Source organism: Carlito syrichta, unplaced genomic scaffold (assembly GCF_000164805.1).
Source record: "Carlito syrichta isolate Samal-C Ts95f unplaced genomic scaffold, Tarsius_syrichta-2.0.1 Scaffold308272, whole genome shotgun sequence".
NCBI lineage: Eukaryota > Metazoa > Chordata > Mammalia > Primates > Tarsiidae > Carlito > Carlito syrichta.
The window spans coordinates 120,953-132,810 of record NW_007252368.1 but is presented as its reverse complement, the minus strand read 5'-3'; positions in this window follow the sequence as shown (position 1 = coordinate 132,810).

Genomic DNA, 11,858 nt, shown 5'->3' with positions numbered 1-11,858 from the left:
AAAAAAAAAAAAAAAAATAGTGGGAGATTTCAGTATTCTACTGATAGCCATAGACAGATCATCATGGCAAAACGTCAACAAAAAAATTGATGTTAAACAGGCCTCTAGAGGAAAAAGAATTAACAGATATCTACAAAATATTTCATCCCAAAACTACAGAATACACATTTTTTTCATCAGCACATGGAGCATTCTCCAAGATAAATCATATGACAGGCACAAATCGAGTCTCAATAAATTAAAAAAATCAAAATCATATCAAGTGCATCCTGAGACCACAGTGGAATAAAATTAGAAATTAACTCAAGAGAATTCACAAAGCCAAACAAAAACATGGAAGTTAAACAATTTGCCCTGACTGATCTTTGGGTCAACAATGAAATCAAGATGAAAATTTAAAAATTCCTTGAAATGAATGTCAATGATGAAACAAGCTATCCAAACCTCTGGGACACAGTCAATGCCAAGACCTACACTAATAAGACTGAAAGATCACATATAAACAATCTAACATCATACCTCAAGGAAGTACAAAAACACAAACAAACCAAACCCAAAGCAGACAAATGAAAAGAAATAACACAGATCAGAGCAAAACTAAATGAAAGTAAATTAAAAAAAATACAAAAGATCAATGAAACAAAAATTTGGCTCTTTGAAAAAATAAACAAACTTGATAAACTACTAACTAGATAAATTAAGAAATGGAAAAAACACAAACTAGCTCAATAAGAAATGGAAAAGAAGAGTTTACAGCTGATATAATGGAAATTCAGAAGCTCATCCGAGACTATTATGAACACCTCTATGCAAACAAATGAGACAATTTAGAGGAAATAAATAAATTCTTGGAAACATACAACCCGCCCTCAACCTTGAATCAGGAAGAAATGGAAATCCTGAACCGACCAACAACGAGTAGTGAGATTGAAACAGTGATTAGAAGTCTCCCATCAAAAAATAGTTTGGGACCTGATGGACTCACAGCTGAATTCTACCAGACCTTCAAAGAACTGGTACCAATTTTATAGAAGCTATTCCACAAGTTTGAAGAGGAGGGAATCCTCTCTAACTCATTCTATGAAGCCTGTATCACTCCGCTACCAACGTCAGAAAAAAATTATAACAACAACAAAAAAGAAAACTGCAGACCTATAACCCTTATGAACATAGACACAAAAATCCTCAACAAGATATTAGCAAACCAAATTCAACAGCACATAGAAAGATAATATACCATGACTAAGTGAGTTTTATTTTAGGGATGCAAGGGTGGTTCAACATAAGTCTAAACATGATCCACTATATAAACAGAATTAAAAACAAAAATCATATGATCATATCAATGGGCACATTAAAAACATTTGATAAAATCTAGCATCTTTTCATGATAAACACCCTCAGTAAAACAGGCATACAGGAGATAGTCCTCAAAATAATAAGACCTATATATGACAATCCCACAGCCAATATCATCCTGAACTGAGAAAAATTGAACACATCTCCCCTCAAAACTGGAACAAGGCAAGAATCCCCACTTTCACCACTACTATTCAACATAGTACTGGAAGTCTTATCCAGAGCAACCAAGCAAGAAAAAGAAATAAAGTGTGTCCAAATTGGAAAATAAGAAATTAAACTATCTCTGTATGCCAGTGATATGATCTTACACCTAGAGAACCCTAAAGACTCCTCCAAAAGACTCCTGGACTTGATAAGTGAATTTAGTAAAGTTTCAGTATACAAAATCAACACCCACAAATCACTAGCACTGCTATACATAAATAGTGACCAAGCTGAGAATCAAATCAAGAATTCAATTCCATTTACAATAGCAGCCGAAAAGCTAAAATACCTAGGAATATATTTGCCCAAGGAGATGAAAGATCTTTACAAGAACTATGAAACTCTGATGAAAAAAATTGCGGAGTACACAAATGGGGAAACATCCTATGTTCGTGGATTGGAAGAATCAACATTATTAAAATGACCATATTACTCAAAGTCATCTACAAATTCAATGCAATCCCAATCAAACAGTGCTATTTTTCACAGAAATAGAAAAAAAATTCTAAAATTTATATTGAACCAAAAAGAGCCAGAATAGCCAGAGCAATCCTAAGAAAAAAGAACAACACTGGAAGCATCAAATCACCCGACTTCAAATTACATTACAAGACTGTAGTAACCAAAATAGCATGGTACTGGTATGAGAGCAGACACATGGACCAAGGGAGCACAATAGACAATCCAGCAATAAACCCAAATACCTACAACCAACTAATCTGTGACGAAGCAAACAAAAACATATACTGAGGAAATGATGCCTTATTCAACAAATGGTCTTGGGAAAATTGGATAGCTACATGGAGAAAAATGAAGCTTCCAAAAGGAAGTCCAAACTCTACCTGTAGAAGAAAATCTAGAAAAAACTCTTCTGGATGTCAGCCGGGGTATAGAGCTTGTGGCTAAAATCCCCAACAGCAAGTGCAACTAAAACAAAAATCAATAAGTGGGACTTAATTAATTTAAAATCCTAGCCGGGCTCGGTGGCTCAGCCTGTAATCCCACGCCTTTGGGAGGCTGAGGTGAGTGGATTGCCTGAGCCCGAGGGTTCGAGACCTGCCTGGGCAGTGAGACCTCATCTCTACAGTAAATAAAAAAAAAAAAATCGGCCGGGCATCATAGCACATGCCTGTAGTTCCAGCTACTTGGAAGGCTGAGGCGGAAGGATTGCCGGAGCCCAGCAGGTCGAGGCTGCGGTGGCCGGGAGCGGCCACTGCACTCCAGTCTGGGCGACAGAGTGAGACTCCAACTCAAAATAAAATAAAATAAAATAAAAATAAATAAATAAAACCCTTCTGCACAGCAAAAGAAATAGTAAACAGAACAAATAGGAAACCTACAAAATGGGAGGATATTCACAAACTACACATCTAACAAAGGGTTACTATCCAGAATCTAAAACAATCGATGCTGGCATGGATGCAGAGAAAAGGGAACATTTATACACTGTTGGTGGGAATGTAAGTTAATACAACCTCTGTGGAAAGCAGTATGGAGATTACTCAAAGAACTAAAAGTAGATCTACCATTCGATCCAGCAACCCTACTACTAAGTATTTATCATAAGGAACAGAGGTCATTATATAACAAAGACACCGGCATCTGCATGTTCATCGCAGCATAATTCACAATTGCAAAGATTGGAATCAATCTTAATGCCCATCAACCCATCAGTGGATAATGAAAAATGTGGTATATATACACCATGGAATACTACGCAGCCATAAAAAAGAATGAAATCTTGTCATTTACAGCAACATGAATGGAGCTGAAGATCATCATCCTAAGTAAACTGACTCAGGTATAGAAAATCCACACTGCATGTTCTCACTCATATGTGGGAGCTCAATGGTCACAAAGATGCAAATAATAGACGCTGGGGACACCAATAAGGAGGAAGGGAGGAGGGGGACTAGGGTTCAAAAACTAACCACAGGGCACAATGTTCACTATCTGGGAAATGGACCACTTGAGACTCAATCCCCACCACAACACAATACGCCCATGTAGCAAATACACATGTGTATGGTCTGAATCTAAAATTAAAAAAAAAAAATGCAACAACTTTAGCTACAACACAGGCAAACTCTTTATATTGTTATTCTTCACAGCAATTTTGCTTCTTTGATACACAGCTTCTCCAACGTCTTCATCTCTGCAGTCTTTTTACATTACATTTGCATAACTAAGAGTATCATCCAAATGATTTTCCTGAAAGGAAAGAGCTCCCAAAGGAGTATTAGTCTCCATTTCTAGAAAAAAGAACATTGTTTCTCACTTTTAAATTGCTTCTTCCCCCTCCACCTTCTACCTGTCAACATTTCCAAAACTTTCTGCTCAAAATTTCAGTAAGGGGGCCCTAACTACACCATTTTACCAAGTTTTTGTGTGTGTGTATGTGTCTTTGTATGAGTTTACAACTTGACCCTCAATATTAACTCCTTGAGGGTACATACCCTATTTATGTTTATTTGATTTGCCAGTAAAAAGGGACTTAATGAATACTATTTATTAAGGCCACAACACAATGAAAACTCTGGCTAGCATCATTGAGTAGTTAATGAAATGAATGCATGATCCAATTTAGCTCAAAAGTTGCGGTACCAGGGGTTCATTACTATCATACAAATCTGTCCTTGTCTGGGCAGTGTTTGGTGCCATCCAGTGGCTGTTGTCTGTTCCATTTTAAACATCCTAGTAGCCAATTCTGGGTGTTGTGACTGACCGGTACTTCTAAGATCATAGTGGTGATTGAAGGGCTCTTCAGCTCAACTGGTACATGCTCCATTGACTGCTTTCATGATAAGTGGAAAGGGAGAAAACTGGGAACGTTCAGACGCGACCTCCTCCTCCTGGCTTCCAAGTTGTTGTCTTCACCTTTTCCTTACCTGGTCCTACGTTTCCATCTTCACCATCTTCCTTCACCCTCACCCCTCTCCCCAACTCCCACCTTTGAACTGAAGATTTGTGACCAGAGGAACAAAGTTGATTCCACTATATTATAGTTAATGTTCATAGTGAGTTTTACAGTTGTAGGAGAAAGAAAAAAAGATAACTTTTTCCTTCTTCCAGTTCTTCAACTGGGGCCCTTGTTCACTAGACTGACAAAAAGCAGATTAACAAGACAAAAGCATGTAAGTTTATTTAGTAAAGTCTTAAGTGATTTAGGAGACTTCATAAAAAAACAATGACAGGAAGAAATGGCTAAATCTGAGTTGCTTTTTTTAAAAAAAAACAAAAAACAAAACTAGGTTTTATGTAGAATGGAAAGTCATAGGATAAAAAGGATAGGAACTGAGGGTGGTGACCTGGGGAGAGTTTGCCAAAGCCTGTTCATGCAGGGTTCTCTCAGCATTCCCTGGCCCCTGTCTTTGGAGAGAAGCATTCTTCTTTCATTTCATAAAAGGGTCTTATGATCTACTTTCGGGGATATGGGAAGGTCAGGGAGTCCTTCCTGCACCTACTTCAGCTTGAAATATTCAAAATGTCAAGTACCTTATTGTTGGGTAGTGTGTTCTGAGCCCCTTGAATCCATGGTGTCAATTTTTTAGAAAATCAGGGCTTAGTAAGGAGAGACTTTATTCAAGAAAAGTTATTACAAGGGAAAGGAGGAGAGGACTACTGAACAGAAAGAGGGGTCTGTTCCAATAGGAATAGTCATGACGTAACATCTACAAGGACTCGAGGGTTGGGGAAAATGGGATTTCTTTTAGAGAGAGAAGTAAACAAGGCTAGAAATACCCAGATGACCGTGTAACATGATCAGATAGTAGACCCAAGAACGTTTTTACTTGAAGCCAAGTATTTTCTGGGGTGTGCTAGCTTAGGCTGAGGACGAGTCACCATTCAGGACTGGGGAAGAATTTGGATAGCAAGCATTTTGTACCATTGATTAGTGATGATAACCAGTTCAGCAAATCATATATGAGTCCAGACATAGGAATTGGGAGGATCTGTCTTTGTCCTCATAGTTAATAAGCAAGGGGTGAAACTGTGAGTCTTATGTTCCATGGGGAGTAGTGTTTCTTTGCAGGAAGTTGCTCTCAGAAATACAAAGGGTAGAGTTTTCTTTTAACCTTCACTGTTTTCCAGGAGAACAGGGCTCAGGTAAAGTTCAGCGCTGTCAACGCTGAATGATGATACCTGGCTAGAGAAAGAAGGAGGTCCCTCAGAGTCACACTTCGAGAGTGGTGGTAAGGACTGCATAGATATGGGGTCAAGTGGAGGCCTCACACCCAGTGACACCTGGTTTACGCTGCCACTCCCATTTTCTGATGACTGTAGCGTTTCTGTATCTATTTTCATCATTGAGAATCTCTCATGAGAAAAATAAATAATCTCCAGTGTATTTATCTCCAAACAGACAGCAAAAAGAACATTTTTTTAAGCTATCAGTGACAAACTGATGAGCCCTTAATAGCCCTTAGTAGTGATAGCCCTGCCCTGTGACAAAAAATGGCTTCAAAGTGACTTTCCAACAAGATAATTTTGTCTAAGTAATTTATTTAAGGTGATTTATTTAATCATTAGAACATTTTAAGATTATTTTACAAATTTCCTGTTCTCATAAATCAGAGAGGCAATAAAAATTTCCTTTAAAACATATTCTGAGGAAATACGTGAATTGCTTAGAAGAAATGTGAATTATGTGGTAAGGAAGATTTTTTAAAAAGCATTGGTTGAGAACATAATTATTTTACAAATGCAGAACTACATCATTTGTAAATATTTTTTGAAACACTGCCAGAATCTAGGTACAAACATCCTTAGAGAGAAAAGTATTTGGCATATGCTACATGACTTACAACCAACTGTGAGACCAATTTGTCAGAATTTAAGAAAACCTCTGCCTGTAGGACTACAGAAATATTGACCTTCAATTTTCTTTTTTTAAAATGCCTTCTTTCCTTCCTTTTACTTTCTTGGTTGAAATGCAAGCAAAACGCTTGGAATACATTTAAAAATTTTTTGCCATAAAAATAAAAAGCTGCATATTTATTAATTATGAGATTTTAACTAATGATAGAAGTAAGGTCAGTAAGAAATCAAAGAGATCATGTAGTGAGCACCTGCCTTCTTAGAGTCAGTCAATGGCTTAAGCAAATTAATTTTAAAGAATGCAGCATTAAGCTTGCATGGAAATGAGACTTTAAATCCTGAATTAATGAAAACGATTTAAGATGATAGCCCTTTATATCTCCCCAAATATTGTGCAACAAGTGGGTGCCATGGAAAGCCTTCTCCATAAAGAAAGAAACCTGTTATGATATAAACAAACTAAGTTATAATAAAGTATTGCAGCAGCACGGAAGAATATCACACAGACAATTCTAAAATGGCCTTTGGTTAGGGAAAGTGAGTGCATGGTTTTCATTGCTTATTGGTCCTAGCCTAAAAATTTCTTACGATAGGATTTAAGAAGTATGTTGACTAACTTAAGGTCAGAGTGGAGGCAAGTGAGAAAATTCTGAGTGAAGAAAGCACTGTGCTAGTCACAGGACATGGGTTGGTTATAACTGTCAAACTACAAAAGATGGTAGCTTAGATTCATAGGGATTATACCATATACCACTTTGAAATTTAACAATAACTACCAGAATTCATTTAATATGAATATCACACTTTTAATTTTTTTTCCAATAGATATAATACAAAAGTTGTGTGAGATCTTGGTCAGAAAGTTATCCAAGAATAAACACAATGCACAAACTTCAATCAGTGTGGCACTGATGCTGCTGGAAGATACATTTATTTACTTGTTACCTCATGTAGCACACCTAAATGGTAGGATAGTAAAATCTGATGATACAGTAAGATAAACTGCTCACTTTCTGGATCATCAATAAAATAGTCAATAGAATAAAAGACATAGAGGGGAAAAAACTGACATTAGTGTTCGTGACCAGTGAAGGATTCCACTGAGATGTCAGAATCTTTGAGAAATTCCTAGATAGAGTGTTGATGGGAAGAAATTGAGGGAGTTCACTAAAGGTTGATTTCCAGCAACCTCCCTGAATAAAAATAAATGTCAGTCGGAAGCATGCAGAAGAGCCCTTGAAAAAAATTCCCCTTAAACCTTTTGATTTGAAGAGCCTGGGTCTAGGGGTGAGGACTGGCTATCAACCCTTTGGGAAATTGTTTGTTAGATATTTATTTCCTAGCGCAGAGGAGCAGCACATGAAAATCGTGGTTCACTGAGACGCTAAAGCAAACAGAAAAACAACTTCATGTTGGAAGCTTAACCCCATCATTGCAGGTGGCAGGCAAGAAAGCCTTGGTTTTAAACATCAGAAATGAAAACATAAGCAAAACATAAAATTAACAGGATATTAACTACTTCATAGAATCCCTGGGAATGCTATAGAACTGTGCTATGTTTTAAATGCATCTCCCCCAAAGCATGTGTTAGAAACTTAATCCCCAGTGCAACCCTTTAGGAGGTGGAAACTAATGGCAGGTATTTAGGTCATGAGGGCTCCACCCTCAGGAACGGATTAATGCCATGATAAAAGGACCTGAGACTGAAAGTCGACCTCTTGGTATTTCTTGCCTTCTCTTTGCCTTTCCGCCATGGGATGACGCACCAACAAAGCCCTTGTCCGATGCCGACCCCTCAATCTTGGACTTCCTAGATTCCAGAACAGTGAGTCAGTAAATTTCTGTTCTTGATAAATTACCCAGTTTCTGTGATAGCAGCACAAAACAGACTAAGACAAACTGGGATTATAAAACAACAGACAGAAAACAGGTTGGGCAGCAATACTGGACCCAACAGTTTATACCAAGGCTTTTATTACAATCTGATCGGGTTCTTACCTGCTGTGCCCCCAAAAAACAAAATTGGCACAGCCATTACAGTAGAGAAAGAGTTCAGTATTGCAAACCAGCTGAGTGAGGAATATGGAAGATAGTATTCAAATCCACCTCCTTGAAAATTCAGAGGCTAGGGTTTTTAAAGGGTATTAGGTGGGCAGGGGGATGAAAACTGGCTGGTAATGTCATGGGGGTGTCAAAACTGCCTTCATGTTGCAGAGTCAGTTGGGGGGGGCATAATTGGACCAGTGGAGCCAGTGCTTCAGGACTGAGTGGAGTCTTAGGTGCATCAGAGTCTCTATTGAAAAATATTTCAAGTTCCATTCTTGGATTTTGCAATAGATGCTATCTATACAGCAAGTCCTGTGACCATCAGCTACTAGACCCTGGGTAGTGAGCCATCATAGAGGTAGTATTTAGAATGAAGGTATGAGGGAGGTGAGTTACTTGGAGAGTGGAGCTACTTTTTATCCTTCAACTTCTGCTTTTGTCCTTAAGGAGACCTATGTAGTCTTAGGCCCATTGTTTAAGGGAGAATAGGTTTATCAGTCTTGAGTGAGGGCTCTCTCCCTCTCAGGGTGCAGGACATGAAGATAATCAATTGTCCTCTATTGGGGTGAAAGCAAAGTTGGAAGCAACAGATTTGTTAAATTTTAACCATTGCTGCAGCTTCTCAAGGCTCTGGTCTCTTCTGCAGCTTTTGCCCTGTGGCCTGATATTAATTTTTTATATAGGCAGTTTCACTCCTAACAGCTATGGGCACTAGATGCCACTGCCAGTTCTGCTGCTTCTGTGACCCATGAAAACAGTGAGTTGCTGTTTTCTTAACTATCAGAAAGTATTTCTCATAATCCTCGTGTCTTTGCTTCTTTGGCTAATGATTCAAGGTTCCAGGCAAGTCCACCTTATGCCTATGCTAGAAAGAAATGAAGCATGTATTATAACTTCTAAATTTGTCATTTTGTTGCTATTGCTGAACCAGCTATTTTTCTTGAAAACAAACATTTTAGAATACTCTTATTAAATAAGTGATTAATCAAGCTTAAACAGTCATAAATGGGAAATCCATGACATGAAAAACTGAGTGGTGGGAATCAAAACCAGCATTAAATATGATTTTGTAAAAAAAAAAAAAAAATCATGCTGCTATCTGGAAGGCAAATATAAAATATAATTATTACATATAATATATTCAATATAAATGATTAACAATCAACAATAATAATAACAATTGCCCAAATCTATGGGGGAAAAAATGAAAAATTGGTAAGATGAGAAAAAGAAAAAATACTCTAGTTTCTTTATAAAGTAAATATTCTTTTTTTTTTTTCAGGTGGAGTCTCTCCCTCTCCCAAACTGGAGTGCAGTAGCATGCTCACTGCCACCCCAGCATTGACCTGCTAGACTCTGTCGATACTTCTACCTCAGTCTTCCAAGTAACCAGAAGTACAAATGTGTGTTACCATGTTCAGTTATTTTTTAATCTTATTATAGACATGAGGTCTCACCAAGTTGCTCAGGCTGATCTTGAACCCATGGGCTCAGGTAATCCACTCACCTTGGACTCACAAAGTGCTAGGATTACAGACTGAGCCACCGAGCTCAGCCTAAGTATATATTCTTTATATTATTAAATGTTAAGCTAGTACTTTGAATACTGCAAACAATAATTTCTCAAAAAGTGCCCATGGAACACAGAGTGATCATATATTAGGTCTATGTTAGTAAAAAATTGTTTCAAGCAACTTAAAATGTACCTACAGAATCACAAAGAGGTTTGATTTTGTTTTTGTTTTCTCACATAGCAAGATGTACAGATGAAAAAAGAAACTGATGTCACAATAGAATCTTCTGTGATTTTCTTGGCCTTTCTTTTAGGGTTTTAATATGTCTGATGTTGCTTTTGTTGTAACATCTGTGTTTAAGGCAAAAAAATGTAGGCAGTGTGCATGATGGATGGTTTTTTTCAGGAAATTACTTTCTTTACGAGGTGCCACAACAGATTGCCACTTTGCAAACTCATCCCCCACAGTGGAAATGCAGCACGGGAAGGTTGTTAGATATTGGGTCAGCTAACCAATATTGTTTACCGACCATAAGATCAAGAAAAATACCTCATTACATTTTTAAAAACTGAAATTGTGGAAAGCATGTTTTTGCAACATACTGTCTCCAAAATATAAGTTAATATAAAATGTCAAAAGAAAATTTTTTAACTACTGAAAATTGAAAAAGGATTGGCAGTAGAGGGAAACTGCCGGGGGTGGAGTTGACGGAGGGAAGGCAGGATTGGCAGTAGTGGGAAACTATCGGGGGGTGGGGGCAGGGAGCACACCTCATCAACAAGGGTACCTGTATAATGAACATTTGTATTCCGAACTCTGAATTGTACCCCACATTTTTAAAATAAAAAAATTAAAAGTAAAAAAAAATAATAAATTGAAAACACTGTCCTAATCAACTCTTTTGTCAAAAAGAAAATCAACTCTTCAATCACAAATTCTTTAGAAAACTGTTACAATGAAAAAAACTATACATAAAAATATATAAAGCCAGACTTGATGTCTGGGCAACATAGTAAGACTTGATAGCAAATATATATATATATTTGTATATATATGTGTGTGTGTGTGTGTGTATGATAAATTACTAGCACTATGTACAGCTGAACCTTTAAGGCATTAAACATGTCACAAATAAACAAGAATAGTTGGAGAAGAAAATAAACATTAATTTTAAAATCTAAGTTAATTGTATTTTTATATGTTATAGAAAGCAAGGGGATGAAATTCAGAGAGAATAGAATTATGAATCAGAAAAGAGAAAAACAATCGAATTGATAGACATTCAAAATAATTTATATAAAAATTAATATAATAAGCACATTTTTGACCTTATAATCTTGTCATAATCTAAGAAAAAGGGGGAAAAAAACAAAATTTCATACCAAGAAACTATAAACTTCTGGTTATACAGGTCAAACCGAAAACTTGCTATACCCATTTACTTGAACCCCTACTAAAATTTCAGAAAAGTAATAAAAATATTAATCTACAGAAAGAGAGAGAGAAGAACTGGAGACCACAGAATATTAGTGATGTCAACCATTATCTAGAAGTTCAGCAGTAGCTGAAAAAAAAAAAACTTTGAGAAAATGAGAAAAGGCAAGATAGAAAATAAGAGATGGCAGGGTACAGTGGCTCAGCCTGTAATCCCAGCACTTTGGGAGACCGAGACGAGAGGATTGCCTGAGTCCACGGGTTCAAGAACAGCCCGGGCAACTTGGTGAGGCCTCGTCTGTGCAATAAATCCCCCAAAAAAGTAGTCGAGCATGGTGGTGTGCATCTGTAGTTCCAGCTACTTGGAAGGCTGAGGTGGAAGGATCGCCTAAGCCTAGCAGGTCAAGACTGTGGTGCCGTGAACATGAACATAAGAAAATAAGAGATAACAAAAGTTAAGAATCAAGAATAATTAATAAG